The sequence below is a fragment of the Mastomys coucha genome, unplaced genomic scaffold (assembly GCF_008632895.1).
Source record: "Mastomys coucha isolate ucsf_1 unplaced genomic scaffold, UCSF_Mcou_1 pScaffold18, whole genome shotgun sequence".
NCBI classification, from domain to species: domain Eukaryota; kingdom Metazoa; phylum Chordata; class Mammalia; order Rodentia; family Muridae; genus Mastomys; species Mastomys coucha.
The window spans coordinates 109,745,652-109,764,272 of NW_022196900.1; the positions used below are offsets into that span (position 1 = coordinate 109,745,652).

The window sequence follows — 18,621 nt, forward strand, 5'->3', positions numbered from 1 at the left end:
GCCAGCCTGGTCTACAGAGTGAGTTCCAGGACAGGCAGGGCTACACAGAGAAACCCTGTCTCGAAAACAAAAAAAACAACAACAACAAAAAAGACACTTGAGGCAGAGACAGGCAGATCTCTTGTTAGTTTGAGGCCAGCCTGGTCTACATAGTGAGCTCAAGAACAGCCAGGGCTGTATAATAGAGAGACCCTGTCTCTTCCCCCGACCCCCTAAGGTTTTAGAATCAACATTGGAACAATCTGAGAATGGTGGTGCATGTCTGTACTTCTAGCACTCTCTGAGTTCAAGGGCAGCCTGGTCCAAAGTAACTTCAAACAAAACCTGCAGGGGAGGGAGGCATAGCATTCCTTTAAACAAACACTGTTAAAGCTTCAGAGTCACTACTAACCTGCAGTTGCTTAGCAGTGTGGCAGGCAACCCTGTCCTCCTATGGTGGCTTTGACAAATTTAGTTGTGAATGCAAATGAATGACAGCAACATGGTTTAAACTTTTTCTGTGCCTCTGCTGTCGCTGACACTGTTCTGAGTCCCCAGGGATGAGGAGCTAAATAGCCAGCAGCTGCGGAGAGAGCTGTAAAGGAGGTGAAATTGGAGGGGAGTCTTGTGGACCAGATGGGGCTTCACCGAGCAGCACAGACACCCAGCTGACAAGGAGTGGGCCAGGCTGGTAGCAGGCTGCCTGGATTGGGGACAGCAGAGATGGCCAGTTCTGCCTTGCCGTCCCGAGAAGTCTGTATCTGCCTTTCAGTGTCTGGTGGCAGAGTTGAGTCTGCCTGTGAGAATCAGCCTGGTTAGCAGCAGGGGAGTCCAAGAAGACCGTTCTAAGAGCACACAGTATACTCACTGCTGGAAATGCAAGTGTCCCAGTGCCCCAGCCCCACTGAAGACCAGCCAGATCAGAATCAGTCATAGCCCTGGCTGGTGCTGTGCCGGGATCATGGAGTCCACTGGACTGGGTAAGAGCCATGCTGATTGGGAAAGGCATGGAAAATGTCAGTTCACACCTTTGACTCAACATGGTTGCAATCCAGAGTCACCAGACAACCTTTTCACTTGAGCCTTACCCTGGAGACTCTGAGGATATGCTGCACTAATGGACAGCTCCAGGAGAGAGGAACTGAGGTAGAGGAAGCAAAAGGAAACACAGGAGCAGCTTCACAGAATAATCTTGAGACCATTAGTCCCAAGTGGTGTTGTGAGCATTTGCATGGCACTTAGTCAGAGGTAGTCACAGGCATGCATGTCCTTCCCAGGCCACAGAGCACATGACTAGGAGCATTTGTTTCCCACTGTGTTCTAGAACATCACATGGCCACAGAAGCCTCGGGTGTGGAGGAGGCTGGTGCTGGCCTGTGGGTAGACAGAAGAGTTTGGGGTGCATTTGAAGGAACTATGGAAGATGTAAGTTGATGTAGCAACTAGGAATGAGTGAAGCTTGTTGAAAAGGAGGGCTTGTTGGCTGCAAAAGGCCTTGGCTGAGGAAGTGGCTTCATGTGGTGAAGCTGCAGGACCAGGGGTCTGAGGAGGTTGCCAGAGCAGCAGTGCAGTTTGAGAAGAGGTCCTCTGAGGTGGCCAAGAGAGGCAGAAGGTGGCTGCTGTGGTAGAGACAGATATCAGAAGGTAGGAGAACGACTTGTTAAAAATTATGTTAGGAAATGAATAATATATTATTTAAAGGCCAGATCTCACCAGCCCAGGCTGGCTTCTGTAACCAGGGATGGAGTTGAACTTCTGACCCCTACCTCCCAAGTGCTGGGATTATAGGCATGAATCCACCTGCCTACATCCAGTGCTGCTTTCTTTTTTTTTTTTTTTCCATTCTTTTTTGTTTTGTTTTTGTTTTTGTTTTTTTAAATGTAGGCATGCTCTGCCTGTGTGTACATCAGAGGATCCCTATATAGATGATCATGAGCTACCTTATAGTTGCTGGGAATTGAACTAAGGACCTCTGGAAGAGCATACCGTGTTCTTACCAGCTGAGCCATCATCTCTCCAGGCACCCCCACCCCCTTGCCTCACAATGCTTCTTTTTAAGATGGGAATGCTGGGACTAGTGCTGTCCTTGGCTTGAACTCAGTAGGAAGACCAGGCAAAGAATCCGCATGGATGTTCCAGAGCCCGGACCTACTACTGTCTGCAGCTCCTCCGGCAGCCTTAGAAGTGGACCGTGGTGAAAAGCTGAGCATCTGTTTGTGTACAGTTTTGGGCACAACTGAGAAGAGAAAGTTCTTGCTTTACTTGCCTTTTCTGTGTTAGAATTAATAGAAAAGATGAAACAAGTGTCAGGAGCTATGCACATGGAGCTAGGAGCTGGACATTAAATTATCACAACTCCTGAGACTGGTCATCTCACCTGCAGCCTAGGGTAACCTAGAGAAGTCTGTCTGTCTGCTGGTCAGTTGTATGTTATTCTCGTGTTGTTGTACTGTCCCCTCCTGCAGTGGTCCCTGTTACATTGTCACAAGATTATAGCTATCCAGACTTCCCATACAAGGAAACTTGGAAATCAGGACAGAGGTGGTAGGTGGCCAGAGGCCACGGTCAGGCAAGAATTGTGTGGGATTAAGGTTAGGCTGTGCAAGGGTAAATAGGAAAGACCTTTAGTTTTTGTGTTTGGTGTGGTTCCCCACAGGCTGCTTTGTTTAGAATTAAAGAACACCAGAAATAGGCCACAGCCAGAGCCTCAGAAGGTCTGTGGGTAAAACGCTCCCCTGCCTGACTGTGGTGCTGGTAGGGACAGAGGAGGACTACTGCCAAGGGTGCCTGAGCAAGGCTGTGTGTGGATGGGCTACCTAGATGGCAAAGTGGAGTTGCTGCCCCAGCACTGAAGGCACTAAGGGATGCTGTATGGCTCGTAATGTGATGAAGAGGCAGTCGGGGAGCATGGGACACTTGGACATTTGTAGAGGGCAGTACGGACCAAAGTTGTAGGTGGTACAAGTGGCCATTTAGAGTTGCTACAGTGGTGGATCTGGCGGGGAATAAGAATAGTCTAAGCTATGTTGGAAAAGCAAAGGTGGGAAGCGTGGAAATGTGTACAGTTCCTCATCCCCTTGGTCCCTTGACAGGGACACAGCAGTGCTGTTTATGAGTGTGTGCAGCTGGCAAGGTAACGTGATTGCTCCAGGCCTTCCTAACTGAGGTAACACTGAGCAGGTGGGTTGAAGGTATACAGAAGCTGTGGGGAGTGGGTGGGCATGCACCTAACACTCTGAGGCGTCATCCTGTTGTCTGTTTGCTTTCTCACCTAGCAAAGGTTAGGTCTCTGCTGTGTGCGTGGGGGGTGGGAGCATTGTCCTAACAGTGAAGATAGGAGTAACTGGACAGGCTTTTCCCTATGACTTCCAAGATTGGGAAGGACCTTGCTGGTAATCTTAAAGTGGCTGTGGGCTATGGTTTCCTGTGGACCGAGAGAGGACTGAGAAAAGTGGCTGAACTTAAAATGGGACTCTAGTTGGTAGGATTCCCTTGTCACCATGGTTTCATTTTCTTTGAAGCTTCCTCAGTATAGTATGTTTTATCAAGAAGTCTGAAAGGCCTAAGACAAACAAAAAAGACACAGAGGAGCCTAATGTGTGGATGATTCATTTCTTTCTTTCTTTCTTTCTTTTTTTTTTTGAAAGGAACATTTCTTTCATCCCTTCTTAAGCCTTATTGCATGGGCCACAATATCCGCCTGCGCTCTGAGCACCCTGGGAGAAAGCTGGTGTCCTGTTAGTCTTTGGTCTGTGACTCCTCCAGAGTAAGAAACTTGTCTCCCACTCAGTTGTCTCCTTTTTGTCCTTTCGCCACTCTCCTGTTGTGTCCTATGGTCCTCTGTCTCGTGGAGCCAGCTTCTGTGGGGATGTGAGTGCTTAAAGCACAGAAAGCAAGAGTTAAATAGCCTTGACTTCTGGGGGAATCCATCCGTACCATGGACTGCTTCATGAGTGTTGCCCTCTCAGGACCAGTACTCATTCAACAGAGAGGCCCTTTCCAAGTATCTAGGAAGGAAATGCCATTGAAGAGATAGTTATTAAATGGCTGTCAGTACAAGGTTTCTGGCAGACACAACAACCTCCCCAGAAGCGGGTGATACTGGAGAACAGAAGTCAGAATGTGGGACGTTCCCCAGAGGCCAGCACAGAGGAAGAAGATGCAATGCTGGGACAAACTCAGGAGCCCTCACTGGTTCGATAAAGTTAATCCAGAGTATGATGAGTCTAGTTGATATGGACAGTGTTTGCTTGATACTCCAGAGAATTTCTATGTCCCCCTTCAATTGGTACAAACTAAAACAAAACTTTAAAAAAAATGCCCTGACAATGCCCGGACCCCAGTAGGCATAGTAGCATTATGTAGTCTTAGCACTTAGAAAACCAGAGCCAGGTGAGGTAGGCCAGCACAGGCTCCATAGTGAGAGACCATCTCAAAAGACAGCAGCACAGCAGCATCTCAAAGAATGCCCCCGCAGCCATTCACACGGACGTGCCACTGTAGTCTCTCATGCAGCCCAGGCGGGCGAGGCGGGCAAGAGGTGGGCAAGAGGTTTTGAACTCTGTTCCTCCTGTCACACCCTCCCGTGTAGCCAATACTTCTTGTGTGCTAGACAACACTCCACTCTCTGAGTCTCATCACTAGCCATCTGGCAAAGCTTGTCGTTGTGGTTTGTTTTCTTGTTTGTTTGCTTTGTGGGTTTGTGTGTATATGGTTTGTTTTTTGTTTTTGTTTTTCATCATGAGGATGTAATTTCCAATGTACAAATGTTGACATTTAAAATAAAATGGGGTTCTGGAGAACTCCCCAGTGGTTAAGAGCACTTAATGTCTTGCAGAGGACCCCGGGTTCATTCCCAGCACCCAAATGGTGGCTTACAATGCCTGTAACTCCAGTCTAGGAATTCCCATGCTCTCTTCTGGCCTCCAGAGGTACCAGGAACATGGTACACAGACATGTATGCAAACTAAAAACTCATAGGTCATACACAAGTGTGTATCATTACTACCTGGTTAATGCAATGGATTTTTTAAAATTAGCTCTTAATTTAATAATTCATTAAATTAGAATAAGATTATGTTCTTATTCCCATTTGTCAGTTATTTGTAGATGTAAGAGCCTGGACACCATGCTTATGTGAATAAACAGATGGGAATTAAGGTTTGCTAGCATCACTGAGTTACTTGAGTTCCTTCTATAATAATGCCCAAAGCATAATCGGTTATTGGATTCTGTTTTCAGTTGCCTAACAGGTGGTATTTCATCAAGACTTCAATTTGGTGGTACTTTAATCCTAGCCCTCAGGAGCAGAGGCAGGCAGATCTCTATGAGTTCAGGCCAGAGTGAATTCCAGGAAAGCCAAAAGCTACACAGAGAAACCCTGTCTCAACAATTTAAAAACAAACAAACAACAACAAAGAAACAAACAAACAAAGAGATGAGAAGGAAAGGTAGATACCGGCCCTCTCTGGCAGATGAATACTATGAAAGTTGAGGGTTTGGAAATGGATTCCCTTAGAACTATTGGAATCATCAGTCTGGTCATCAGGAGAGTCCTGGAGACCTGGTAGGATGTGGGTTGATGGTATAAAGAGAGGGTCATCCTGGGTGCCCCAAGCATGCACTGACATTGCTTTGATGGAATACTTCCTGCCCTTGTGCTCTGAAGCTCATGTTGTGAGCACACCTCTTCCCCTATAGCAGACCCTCTAGTAGATTTGCTCTTTCCTGTTAATGTAACACACACACACACACCACTCCAGCATACCTTTTAAAATGTTTAGGTGGCAGAAGGAGAGATGGCTTACTGGTAAGAACTGGCTGCTCTCAAGAGGTCCTGGCTTCAGTTCCCAGGACCCATATTGCTGCTGACAGGAGCCTGTAAGGCCAGCTGTAAGGTATATTACACAATCTTCTGGCCTTTTCAGGGACTGCACAAATGCCGTACACATACATGCATTCAGGCAAAATATATATATATATAACTTTTAAAATGTTTTAGTAATGGAATTTCATTATCACTGACTCCCTTTGAAGTCCCATGTGTTTAGGCAACCACAAATTATTTTTAGGAGACTTTGGTTGGCCAGAATGACAAAGTATCTATGGCATAAAACAGATTGCCCTTTGTGCCAGGCAGTGGTGCCACACCTTTGATCCCAGCACTCTGGAGGCAGAAGCAGGCAGATTTCTGAGTTCGACACCGCCTGGTCTACGGAGTGAGTTCCAGGACAGCAAGGGCTACACAGTGAAACCCTGTCTCAGGGAAAAAAAAAAAAAAAAAAAAAGAATTGCCCTTTGTTTCTAGAACATTCAAGATGTCAGGCTCAGTACCATGGCTTCATGGCAGCACACTGCCCAGGGTTGATGCTTATTATACCTGTTGGCACGCTGTGCCGACTTAGGACACAGGACCCAGGTGCTTCAAATGTTTCCTTAGACTCTTGTATCTCAAACTGGTCCTAACAACAATTTATAAGACTACTAAGAGTTCTGATAAGCCAGTTCACAGTTAAGTGGTTGGGAATCCACTTGGAACCACCAACATGTGTGGCTTCCAGGAGGTTCTTGATCAACCCTGAAGAAGTCCACTAGAGAGAGGACACTGTCATTGTCTCTAGGGCACAGTGAACAGTTGAAGAGTTTCTTGGTTTTTATGTAGCCCTGGCTGTCCTGGGACTCACTCTGTAGACCGAGTCCCAGGCTGGCCCTGAACTCAGAAATCCACCTGCCTCTGCCTCCCAAGTGCTGGGATTAAAGGCGTGCGCCACCATCGCCTGGCCTTCTTTTTTGGGTTGCTTATTTCCTCTGCCCACTAGGTCCCCTGACTTGAAATGACAAGGCTGCATTTAGATCAGGTTTCTCAAATGCTGCCGACCAACTTCATCTCGTTTACAGTATCACATTTCTGTTGCAGTACACTGTGTGATCTGGGCCTCCCCACAGTACTTTAACAATTGGTAACTGGGCAGGAAGTGTGTTTTTATTACAGTGGCCTTTTGATTTTGATTTTACAGTCATGTCGTGTTTAGCAGAGAGCAGAGGTGGGCAAGTGGTGCTCTGAAACACATTTGTGACAGAGAGAAGTCTGTTGTTTCAGCCACTTGGCTATCTGTCAGCTCTTCTCAGACTTCCCCCTTGTGCTGGTTGCCTGGCAACTTGGGGCTGGAGCAATCAAACCATGGCCAGTGCTTTTCCAAGCCCAGATTGGGAGATGATTTATTGGTGGAACTGTAAGCACCGTAAACCAAGCCTTAGAAATGGATCTCCTCTTTCTCCCCTCCCCCTCTCTCAGTTTATAGGAACTACATTGAGAAAAGATAAAAGAAGTTAATTGGAGGATTTTTATCACACACACACAAAAGAATAAAATTAGGTCCTTGTATCCACATACTGTTATTGAAACTTTTTTTTTTTTTTTTTAAGACAGTCTCACCATGTAGCCCTGGTTGGCCTGGACCTTGGTAACTAGACCAGACTAGTCTAGATCTCACAAAGATCTGCATACCCCTGCCTCCTAAGAGCTGGGATTAATGGCTATCCCACCGTGCCTGGCCATAAATGCTCAAAAATTTCAAGCTTGTACTTTCTGCGGTAAATGAGACACTCAGGACACCATACTTGATGAGAAGTTGAGGCCAGGCCAGGGCAGGACAATGTCAGTGACTCGACAGAGGTCAGCTGTGGGCCTTGTTAGAACCAAGCCTGGAACCAGAGCCAAGCCTTTAAACAGCAGCAAACCCTGTGCATTGTTGATTTAATCACAAGCATAAAATATTGATATTTCTTATTTTCCAAAAAAAAGCTTTTTAAAAGTCTTAATTGGATATTTGGGAGATATCTGTATTTTCTACTTGGTTTTTGTTGTGAAGCTAAAATTGCTTCCTCTTAAAACTCTCTTAAATACTCTCTTAAAACATGTTCCAGAGACAAAGATTTCCAGTTTTGTTAACAGGTGTCATGGTGGATCTCTTCTGAGTGTGTGCACACATGTATCTGTGTGTGCCTATTACAGAAGACGGGGCCTCTAATGGTTCGTTCTAAAGACTCCCAGGCTCCCTACTCCCAGGCTCCCCACTTTCTGCTTCTGCCCATGCTGCCTTTTCTACCATCCCCCATGTAACTTTCATTTTTCCTTTTTGAGATGATCTTTCAGTGTAGCCAGCATAGCCTTGAACTCACTGTTGTCTTGCCTTCACATCAAAGATGCCAGGAGTAATGGGTCCCCCACTCACCCACCCCCATTCCTGACTTCCTCACAGCCTTCTAACTAAAGTCACTCTAGCAAGATGGATTTTCCTGCAGAAATGAAACTCCACAGCTCCTGTGGCAGTATCTACTTCATAACCCCAAATACCTTCTCCAACAAACAAGTACAGGGAACCACATTCTGCATCAGGTGGGAGGTTGGGGGCAGAAAAATCTCAGCTTGTAGCCCAGTGTGTCCAACTGTGAATGCAAATGCATTATTAGTGTGTTTGTATTCCTTATAAGCAGACAGAGCTAATTGTGTGTGTATGTAATTTACACACAGCTGTGTTCATGCTCCCTCAGTATCAATATTTTCAGCAAAAGTGAGGTATCATGGGAGCACTGCTGTTCTAAACCGAAGCCAGAGCTCATACCAGCTTTCTATCTAGGAGCCTCCCTTTAGGGACTTGCCTGTGTGTGATAGCCATCATTCATGGGGGCAGAATGAGCTAACAGGGTGCCTGTGATGGATAAGAGACAGTGACCACTGGTTGACAGGAATCTTACTGATGAGTGAGGTCTGGCTTTGATAGAAGTGCTTCTTAGCTCCACTGAGCTGCATTTCCTAAAAAGAGATTGATTTTCCTTCCTTTCTGGCTTGTAACCTTGTTTTGTGGGTTCTTTTTCTTCTTCTCTTTTTCTTTTTTGAGTCGAGTCTCACTATACAGCCCTGGATGGTCTGGAATGTAACGTACTCTAGACAGACTGGCTTTGAACTTACAGACATCAGCCTGCCTCTGCCTCTCAAGTGCTGGCGCTAAAGGTGTGACCCACCATGTCCAGCTGATTTCCTTTGCTTTAGGAGATGATATCTTTGCTGAGCTAAGTTCAGTGAGGAACTCAGGCTAATATCATATGAAGAGAGCAAAGTTCCTTAGCAGGAACTATAATGAGCGTGTGGTGATTTTTCCTGATTCGGGAAGTCAAGAGTAGTCTCAGTGGCTTGCAGATGTGGTGTGTTGGTTTGAAGTCGCATGTCTGTATGAATGCCCAGAGTTGTGCAGTTTTGTCTCTCCGTAAAGGTGAGCGTTGGGTGCCTGATCATCTTGCTATTTGTAAGTCGCTGGTGCACATACACACATAAACAGTATATAAACAGTATATGTTTATATGTAATATAAGTACATTTATACTTATATGAATATAATTTTATAATGTAAATACTTATGGAGACATAGCCTCTTGTGGCTCAGGCTGTTCTTGAATTTACTATGTAGCTGAGGATACCCATCAACTTGTGATCCTTCAGCCTTTCCTCTCCCACCACTGGCCTGAGCTGCTGCCCCTGATGGGGAATGGACCCAGGGCTTCCCACACAGCTCCCCACCCCCCCTTTTTTTTATAACAGGTTTTACAAAGGCCTTTCTCACTGAAATGACTTTTTTCCTTTGCATTTTAACAGCCAAGCTACAGATCTTTTTATTTTATCCACTTTTGCTCTGTGCTGAGATCAACTTTGTTAATGAAAGCTGCACATTTAACAGCATGTTTCTGAACCTCTTTCTGGAGCATTTATATGGAGGTTCTTGAATGATATCACAGGAAGAGAATGGCTGTTTGGGTTCTGTTTTTAGTGCCAGGTTATTTTTAATTTGAATATAGCTGTGTAGCCAATAATTGGCAAGATGTATTTAGCCAGCTGAATCTTTGCACCTGTTGATCTGCTGTTTACCTAGCCTCTCACTTGACTGGGCCAGTACACCAAAGTAAAGGCCTTTGGTGTGCTCAGCACGGTCATCTAACCTAACTCAGAGAGGCATAGGTAAAGGTAGGTAGAAGGACTCAGCTGTTATTAAACCATCTGATATGTGGGCATTTTCCCACTGGGTATGTGGCCCTTGAATGGAAAATATAGTAATTTTCATTTGCTAGGAGACAGCCTGGGAAGGAGTAGTCAATGCACAAAGATATTGAAATAGAAACTTGTTTTTTCTTTATCTTAAGCAGGTATGTGGTATCTGGTAGGGAGAGTACAGCTGGAATCCTCTAGGAGTCCTGTAGGTTGGTTATCTTTTGTGTATTTATAGAAAATGTTTCTTATATTTCAACAAAAACATGGACTACTGCATGCTCCTTATTTGGAACTTTGCTGTCTTGCAGTAGAGTGTGAGTGTAAAAGATAAAATAAACTAGAGATTTGATAATAGCCAATAAAAGAGCAGTATTTGTTTGCTTTGGGTTTTTGACACAGGATCTCACTATAGCTGCCCTGGAACTCACTATGTAGACCAGGTTAGCTTCAGACTCAGAAATCTGCCTGCCTCTGCCTCCTGAGGGATTAAAGTTGTGCACTACCGTAGCTGATCCAAACAAATAATAGTTTACATAGTTTGCTATACTGAAACTCTGAAGTTAATTAAACTTTCAACTGAATTGGAATAACACTAGCCATTGTGGGATGTATTTAAACTGGAGACAGGCTGGGCGGTGGTGGCACATGCCTTTAATCCCAGCACTTGGGAGGCAGAAGCAGGCAGATTTTGGAGTTTGAGGCCAGCCTGGTCTACAGAGTGGGTTCCAGGACAGCCAGGGCTATACAGAAAAACCCTGTCTTGAAAAACCAAAAAAAAATAAAAAAAGAAAAGAAAAGAGACTGGACACAGAAAGCAGGAGCAGTGGTCTCCTCCTAGGCACTGTGGTGCTGCGTTTTGCCAACATGGTTCCTTAGTGTGTAAGAGCTTAAGCCTAAAGCAGATGATACAGCAGGGACTCTTCAAGGGGCTAGATGCTGAGCTGGAGTAGACTGTCAGCCAGTTGGGCTCTCAGTCAGGGCAGCCACAGGATGGGAACCAGCCATGATGCAGTGCGCCCTCTGGAAAGGGGCCAGCACTCTTTCCTGACCCAAGAACCCTCATTAGTCACATGGAAGACACCTTTTGTCCTGCCTTCTACCTTCCAGGAAACAGTGGATGGCGCGTCCCTGCCTGGCTGAGGGACACTCCCTCTTGTGTGTCTCTGGGATAGGCAGGAGGAGACAGTAGGCTGCTTACTTGCAGATCTGCCTGCTCTTCAGTCCCCTGAGAACCAGTACTTTATTAACATAAAGTTCTGTGCAGCAAACAGGATAGAGCAGAAGGCCATTTTCACAGTGGGACTCATTTTAATTCCTACAGTGTTTTCTAAACTGTTATGTAAGAGGACCAAGTAGAGAAGTCATGTCGAGTTTCTGACTGTGATACAGTAGTTAAAATTCACCAGAGGGAGTTAATTTTGAAAGCTCTCAGCCAGTGGCTAATGCAGAGGTCCAAGCCCCACTTTTCTGCTCTCTTCCCTGCTGCAGACCCAGGTCAGATGATTTCTGAGGGAGCCATGTGCGCCTTGTGATCTTGAGGTACAGGCACACCTGGTCATCCGCAGGACTCGCTTTTCTCCCATGAGCCTTTTTTTTTTTTTTTTTGGTTTTTCGAGACAGGGTTTCTCTGTGTAGCCCCGGCTGTCCTGGAACTCACTCTGTACACCAGGCTGGCCTCGAACTCAGAAATCCATCTGCCTCTGCCTCCCAAGTGCCAGGATTAAAGGCGTGTGCCACCACTGCCCTGCTCCCCTGAGTCTTGTCTTCTTGTTCTGGGGCAGGGATTCCATGGAAAAGGCAAAGGTTGTTTTAAGTGGCCAAGACTAGGGTAAAGAGTGTGATGCCTTTACTTGCCCATATATAGATATTTTTAATACTTTATCTTAAAACAGAAGCCTTTATCTCTGACTTGTATATCGCTTTGAATGCCTGCACCCCCCCCCCCCAATCTCTAGGCTCTCCCTGGTTATGTATGCCACCTTCGACTCTCCCACCCTTAAGCAAGGATTTGGCATCTGGATGCCATATAATTTCCTCATCTCTGAAATGGAGCTGTTAGAAGTTTTGCCTCCTAAAGTGGGTGTAGGGATCAAGAAAGTCCTGGCAGGAGAGCCGGAGGCAGTGGCTATGAAGGTAGCGTGCAGCCATCTTACTACTGCATTAGGTACACCTCATCACCCTCTCCATGCCAAGACACGCATAAACTGCCACTCTGTTTGCTGTTCGGTAGGACTTAGGGTGAAGCTTCTTGTCCAGGCCCAGCTAGCTGGCTGTCAGGGTGGCCAGGAGAGCATGCCGTGGGCGTGGAGCCTGCTGTGCACTGGGAGCTCAGGCAGGTGTTCCCCAGCAACAGCACAGGACCCTCAGAACACATTAACCCGGAGGGGAAGATTAATGTTACTGTATTCATTTCTGTAAGCATCTTCCCGTTTAGGGAATGGCTGTGACTAAACAGCCAATTCGGAATTCTCTATGATGTGAAACAGAACAGTGGACTGCACACAGACCTCACAACTGCTCTCCTTTTAGCCCCTCCCCCCGGATGGTAGGTAGCCCTGGGTAGACTTTATGTGCAGTAAATGAACACACCAAACATATACTGATAACAAATCATAAAGAAACTTATGGGACCGGGCGGTGATGGCGCATGCCTTTAATCCCAGCACTTGGGAGGCAGAGGCAGGTGGATGTCTGAGTTCGAGGCCAGCCTGTTCTTCAGAGTGAGATCCAGGACAGCCATGGCTATACAGAGAAACCCTGTCTCGAAAAAAAAAAAAAGAAAAAGAAAGAAAGAAAGAAAAAAAATTTATGAACTTTGCTATTTATTAGCAACAAAAGCATATTTGCATACTAGTAATGTGGGTGTGCTTGTTGACATAAAAGGAATCTTGGTTGAATATTTAATAATGCAGAATGTTAAGCATTTTGGGAGTTTTTGAGGTATTCAATATTTAGATATTATAATATCAGTGTTGAGATCTCAGCTTCACATAACTACATAGCACAAAATGGCAAGAGTATGATTAGGGCCTTTTCAAAATGGATGAAATTCTGTTCTAATCCCAAGTCAGAATTTGACAAATATTTTATGAAACTCAAACATCTGTCTTTATTATAAGTATTTTTCTTAAATATTGTTTATTTGTGTGTGTCAGGATGTTTGCGTTGGGACTTTTGCATGCCATAAGGCTCATTTAGAGGTCAGAGGACAACTTGCTGGTCCTAGGGATGGAAATCAGGTTGTCAGGATTAGATGCAAGCTCCTTTCCATTCTAAGCCCCATTGTCAGTCCTCAAAATGCCCTTTTATGTTGTTGGGTGTTTGTTTGTTTTTTAGGACAGGGTTTCTCTGTGTAACCCTGATTGCCCTGGCAAAGCATCAGCTTCAGGGAGTTCTGCGTTAAGTCCTGGCTGTAGGATGCTCTGAAGCACTTTACTGATGGCCAGGGTTCTCCCAGTCAGTGAGTTTTTAACTTCTTGACTAAATATATTCTCTGGGTGAGGGGAGCAAGGGAAGTCTGGGGAGGGAAAGGAGACTGGCTGATCCCCAATTTTAATGGTACTGGATATTGGCACTCAACGCTTAAAATTTTTTTTTTGTAATAATTCATTTATTTCATGTGAATGAGGGCTTTGCGTGTATGTGTATAAGTCCACCACGTGGCGCCTGATGCCCTTGGAGGTCAGAAGAGGATGCCAGTTCTCCTAGATGTGCAATTACACCTGGCTGTGAGCCACCACCCTTTGAGTGCTGGGAATTAAACTCAGATCCCCACTAAGAGCAACAAGTGTTCTTAACTGCTGAGACATCTCTCCAGCCCCTGGTCACAGCTCTAAAGTAAAGTTTTCCCCACAGGTACAAGCCTGTATCACACTCATTCATAAGCTGAGTTGCCATGGCTAAGTACAGGTTTGTGTTTGGGTCTCACCTGGCTGTGAGGCTGCAACATAGAAAACAGTGAGGCCTTGCTTCCAGGTGCAGAGTATCAAAGAAACCAATGTCAGTTTCAGCAGCCCGCGCAAGTGCAGGTAACCGCTAGCCCTGGAGCGTGAAGAGGGCTGCTTAGCCCTGGCAGTGTGACCCAGCCAGTTACTACAGCTTAAATATACACATATTCGTTCTTTGTCACCCTTGGCAGCCTGGCATTCTGACATCACACCATCAGGATTAGAGAAATAACATAACAAGGCCTTGAGCCGGACAGTGGCGCATGCCTTTAATCCCAGCACTTGGGAGGCAGAGGTAGGCGGATTTCTGAGTTCGAGGCCAGCCTGGTCTACAGAGTGAGTTCCAGGACAGCCAGGGTTACACAGAGAAACCCTGTCTCGAAAATAAAAATAAAAAATAAAACAACAACAACAACAACAAAAAAAAAACAAGGCCTTGGAAGTGTTGAGCTTATGTTCAGTTGCTGGAAGACATAAGAAACAGACCATGAACTTAGTGAGTGGCTTAGCATTTCTCTCTGTAAACAAGCCCACATGGTAACATTAAATTACTATAGAGAACACCAAAGTCCTCATGTGGCCTGCCTGCCTTAGAAGCTAGCTAGTCTCACATACTGATGCGTCCAGCTACCATGTGCTCTGAGGGCTTGACTTTGTTTCGATTTTAGAGGCCACTCTGCATTTCTGGTAAACCACAAGGTGAAGCTGCCCTGAGAAGCAGATGTCTGGTTGGTTTTGAGGCCTGTGGCTTTCCATAGAGAAGTAAGAGCACAGGCCACATGAAGCTTTTACTTCCTCTTTTTCTTAGAGTAAGGCCAAGAGTACTTTGCACTTGTTTGTCATGCATGGACAGCAGTAATAGATCTGCACTCACCATCAGATGTCAATTCATATTTCTGGAAGTGCAGTTAGCTTGAGATGCCTGTGAGACAGCCAAGTGAGTGTTCTCAGTGGGATTGCTTCTTAGATGCAGCTGGAGAGCACTAGTATCTTTCAAGAAACCCACAGCCAGGACACAGGAGGTTGGAGGTTGTCCTGGGAATTCTGAAGAGTAGGAAGGACCAAAGCAAACCCTGGAAGCACATTTAGAGGATAAGAACATAATTGGGTGACATGAACATGGGTCAGTTCTGCTTCTAGAGTTCAGAGTGGAAATTTTTATGGTGGTCCTTGTTTGTTTTGTGTGGGTTTGTTTGCTTTGGTTTCTTTGCTCTGTTTTTTAATTAATGCAAGGTCTGAGGGAGCCAGGGCAGCCTCTGATTCACAGTGTATAGAAGAAAGACCTTGAATCCCTTACCTCTTGCCTTCATCTCCCAAGCAGCATGTGGCTTGGCTATGGATCCTTTTCCTTTTCTCTCTCTCCTTCTCTTTCTCTCTTTCCCTCTCTCTCTCTCTCTCTCTCTCTCTCTCTCTCTCTCTCTCTCTCTCTCTCTCTCTCTCTCTCTCTCTCTCTCTCTCTCTCTCTCTCTCTCACTGTTTTTTAAAATTTTTTGAGACAGGGTTTCTCTGTGTACCCCTGGCTGTCCTGGAACTCACTCTGTAGGCCAGGCTGGCCTGGAACTTAGAAATCTGCCTGCCTCTGCCTCCCACGTGCCCCACTTCCTTCTCCATTTCTTAGTCTATTTCCATAATGAGCCAGTGCTAGCATAGTTGTCTTCACTTGTTTCAAAAACTTGAGAGTACCAATTGCCTAGTGCCATAGGAAGGAATGTGGCAGGTGACAGGATTAGTCTCCTACCAATCAGTGAGTGGGCTGGTCACAGAACTTTAATTTTGAAACAACAATGATTCAAGTCTGTATTTTAAATGAGCCCTGGGAGCAGAACTGACATTCTCAGGTATCTGGATGGAAAGGTATGCTCAGAGCATGAGCACCGTCCTGCAGGGCTGGGGAAGATAGTGGGAGCTGATCGGGAAAGCCATAGTTTTTTGTTGTTTTGGTTTTTAAGACAGGGTCTCGCGTAGCCTGTGCTGTTCTCAAATCTGCTATGTAGCTGAGGATAGATAACCTTGAGCTTCAGATCCTACCGCTTTCACCTCCCTAGGCTAGGTTTGCAGTGTGCTTAAAATCTGTAGGTTTGAAATTTTTCCTTGGGAAAGGCTTGTCATAGGCTTTATGGTGAGCTGAGTTCCAAGAGGGAGGGCTGGGGGTGGGGCCTGGACCTGCAGTAGGTGGGCTGGAAGGAAGGGCTGAGCAGCTGATCTCAGAAGTGAAGAACAGGCACACTACACTGCTGTTAAATGAAAGTGTACGGCCACAGGACAGCTACCAACAGGCTGAGTGTCATAGAGAATGCTGGGAAACAAGGATTTGTAAGGCTGTTTCATGATAGACCTTCCTTAGGTTGGAGGTCTATCCTCTAGCACTTAATAATTATTTTTGATTTGAATGGTGTTTCTAATAATCTCTGAAAGCACAGACTCTGAATTCATTGGCCCTGCTCCATTACATTATCCAGAGGTTCAGGAATCAACCTTCTTTTCTTTTCTTTTCTTTTCTTTTTTTAAGATTTATTAATTATTATAAATGAGTACACAGAAGAGGGTATCAGATTTCATTATGGGTGGTGTGAGCCACCATGTGGTTGCTGGGATTTGAACTCACAACCTTAAGAAGAGCACTCAGTGCTCTTACCTGCTGAGCCATCTCACCAGCCCCAACCTTCTTTTCTTTCTTCTGGTGAACATGTTGTATGTTGTTGGGCACCAACCCTACGTTTGTCTGGCATTCCACCCTCCAAACTATCTACTACCAACCATCTCCCCTTCTCAAAGCTCCCTCTAACCCTACAAACACTGTTCCTCCCATTGGTAACGTGTTCCTTGCTATTCTGCCTTGGCGTGAAGGTGTCCTGGACTCCCTTGGTACACAGATGCCCCTTGCTTCTTTCAGGTAGGACCTTGAAGTGCTCTGTAATGGCTACATGCACTTATCCTAACTGCAAAAAGCCACTCATGGTTTAGTACACATCCTGTCAAGGTTTTATCAAAGTCCCTCCCAGTGCTAGATGTACAGTAACTCACCAGAGTGAATTCAGGGCCGCATCTCCTACAATGCTGTGCCACCAGCCTCTGCTGCTCTCTTCCTACTCAACAATTTGGGCCTCCCTGGGGAAAGCTCCACCTTCAATCCCTGGTCTGCCATTGGGTCTTAACTCCTCAAAGCTCTGTGCAGCCTGCTCCTCCCGGGCTGGCCTATCTACAAGCAGTCAGTTTTTTCTGCATACCTTGTCCTCCTTGGAGCTTCAAGAATGTTCCTATGTCCTTCCTGGTCAACTCAAAGCCCAGCTGGAGCCCACCTGGCCAGCTTATGCTCTCCCTTGTCATGTCCCCTAAGTCCAGCAGAGCTAGCTTCCTCTTCCTAGCTCCACCCACCACCCTTTGTTCCTCTGCTGCTTTCCTTATAGGCCCAAGATCCATCCCTACCTATTTGCTTCTCTGGGCTGATTGGAACTCCTTGAGGACTAAGCTCTTTCTTGGTCTAGAGGTGCCATGTGCAGCTAAGGCTGCCTGTTGATCGTACAACTGATGCAGAAGTCAAGTACCAGAAGTCTGCTCCTCATACCAAGGAATGCGCGCTGCTTTCTTGTGCCTCACACAATTTTCCCACTGAACTATATCAATTATATTGAAAATTGACAATGATGAGTCATATCCAGCACTGGGAGAACTCTGAACTCGCAGAGCCTGCAGGACTAGAGTGGGAGGCTGTAGATGGGTCTTGTAGGCCAGGTCTGGCCCTTCTCTGTGTTTGTCCCGCGGGTCTCTGACAACCAGAGTGGGAGGCCTCTCTTCCCAGTGGGCAGCTGATTTATTGGCTGGGGCGCTTCCGTGGTGATCACTTGCGAAGTACAGGCTGATACCCGGGCCTGGCGGGAGCAAACGCTTCAGCTGTGGGCCGGAGTGGCTACGGCGGACGGCAGGGACCGGCGCGGGTTTTGCTGCCTCACTGTGGGCATGCGGCCTGACCCTGGTGGGTAGCAAGTTTCGCCGTCGCGGTGACCTGCTTGCAGGGAGGACCCGGAGAAGGCCTTGTGGAGGGCTTGGCCGCCTGCGGGGCCGGGCGGGGCGGAGCCGAGCGGGCCGGAGCCGAGCGGGCCGCGGCGGCGATCCAGGCCGCCTTTTGCAGCCGCCCGCCGCCGGGCTCGCCGCGCTCCAGCCTCCTCCCCCGGCGCCCTCCGCTCCCCGCGCCCCGCGCCCCGCGCGGCCCCGCCGCGGTCACACGCCAAGCAGCCCGCGGCCGCCTGGCCCTGCGCTTTGTGGAGCCCGAGGACGGGCGCGGCCTCCTTACCTGTAGCTGTTAGTCTCCCTCGGATCGGAGGTGGGAGCTGCTCGTGGAACCGGGCAAAGTGAAAGTCCGCTTCTGGTCGGGCGAACCGGGAGGGCCAGGGGCTCGACCCCAGAGGCTCCGGGCTCCGGGACTACCAGCTCCTTGTGGGCTTCCGCGGTCTGGGGATGGGAAGAGGGCCGGATCGGCCCGAGACACTTCTGCGAAGGCATCTGCTTCCGCGGGTGAAAAGCAGCTCTGTTGGTTTATTGCAACGCGGGCTGTTTGTTGTTTGCACCTCCCTGCCGCTTGTGGTTCCCGGAGGCCACCTTAGCTCCTCGATTGCTTTTCCCGAAACGCGCGGCGCTGCTCGTGGTTCCCCGCAG

General features: G+C 47.0%; 1 protein-coding gene and 1 long non-coding RNA gene across 13 annotated transcripts in view; one reads left to right on the forward strand and one right to left on the reverse strand.

Annotated features, from left to right (window-relative positions):
- The window catches only part of Rere (arginine-glutamic acid dipeptide repeats), a 358,397-nt gene that overhangs the window by 288,377 nt on the left and 51,399 nt on the right, over window positions 1-18,621 (forward strand). The gene's annotated exons all lie outside the window — the stretch shown is intronic.
- On the reverse strand, window positions 2,011-18,133 carry LOC116097063. The gene is made up of 3 exons (XR_004121197.1): window positions 16,993-18,133; window positions 14,843-15,041; window positions 2,011-3,986 (listed from the first exon to the last, which is right to left on the reverse strand). It is a non-coding gene; the product is annotated as an uncharacterized LOC116097063 (long non-coding RNA).